Source organism: Fukomys damarensis, unplaced genomic scaffold (genome assembly GCF_012274545.1).
Source record: "Fukomys damarensis isolate Sample0158 unplaced genomic scaffold, DMR_v1.0_HiC HiC_scaffold_5, whole genome shotgun sequence".
Lineage (NCBI taxonomy): Eukaryota > Metazoa > Chordata > Mammalia > Rodentia > Bathyergidae > Fukomys > Fukomys damarensis.
The window spans coordinates 71,818,649-71,819,902 of record NW_022900917.1 but is presented as its reverse complement, the minus strand read 5'-3'; the positions used below and the strand labels follow the sequence as shown (position 1 = coordinate 71,819,902).

The 1,254-nt window shown below is 36.8% G+C and overlaps 1 pseudogene; it reads right to left on the bottom strand.

The window, feature by feature from the left end:
- Nucleotides 1-478: 478 nt before the first annotated feature.
- LOC117285092 lies at nucleotides 479-538 on the bottom strand (annotated as a pseudogene).
- Nucleotides 539-1,254: the final 716 nt, after the last annotated feature.

The window sequence follows — 1,254 nt, the reverse complement described above, 5'->3', positions numbered from 1 at the left end:
AACATTTATTTCAGAGTAGCATATTTTGTAACTGCCCAAAGGGTAGCTTTAGTGTTGTTGCTCTTGAAAATGATTTTCATTATCTATTTGTGGCCTGTATTTTTTAGTGTTATATTTTTCACTTTGATTTCACACAGTCTGAGTCCTCCACAGGATGATGCAGCCACCATTATTTGTCTTCCAAAAGCTAATATCCCAGACTCTCCCTGTTATAAGACTTCCCAGGATTAATCGGTTTCCCAGGTGCAGACTCATTTTCAAGGCTCTTTTGTAGACAGGGGTGGTCACGGAAGTGCTACCCAATAGGTTGTCAGAAGCCCTGTGTGCAACTACCAGGAAATAGAAGGGAAGCAGATATATTATTTTCAAAATCCTTTCTTCTTTATGTTGGGTACAATGTGAATACTTTTATTGGATCTGAACCTTGACCTTGACGATAAAAATGAGCAGCTTAACCTATAAGTGAGAAGATGGAAGCATAGGATGGCAGAATAAAAAGATTCTACACTTGATCTTAGCCAAAAGGCCGAGAAGCGATTGGAATAAAAAGATTCTAAGGACAATGGAGTCACCAGAGCCTTCCGGGACCTCCTGTCAGCATCCAGCATTCCTAGGAATCTCTCTCTCCAAAAATAAGCAATGAAATCACATCTTTTAATTGATGCTACAGGAACAATCACATTTTCACACTAGTAGATCTTACTTGAGACATCACAAAATTAAGTGATTTCTACTGTACTAGCTGAGAAATGCATGTGGCTAACAGATAAACAGAGCAATACTCTATCTACATGAATTAGGCAATCCATTTCTTTTTTCATCAATTGCCCTGAATGAATGAATAAAGAGATTAGGAAAATTTAATGAATGAACTGTTTTTCTCCAACTCCATCAACTTCAGAGCAGTCTAGTTCAACTGTTCTTCCAAAAATCTCTGAGAATTAATTGTTAATCATGTATATTTCAGCAGGATAGAGTGTTAGAAAAAAATTATGGAGCCAAGAGTTAAGTGACCCAGATCTTCCCTGCTTCTTGAATGCACTATGTAATTTTGAGAATTCATAGTTTTGAACTTTGGTTTATTTCTCTGTATAATACACATCAAAATATCAAGACAAGTCCTAGCCTGCAAAGTTGTGCAAGGGGTAATAGATACAAAAGAATTTTGAAAAGTTAAGATCTAAAGCATTTGCATAGTATCACTGTAACTAGTTTCACTGACAGCTGATGTTGACTCAGAGGTTCCATGGAACT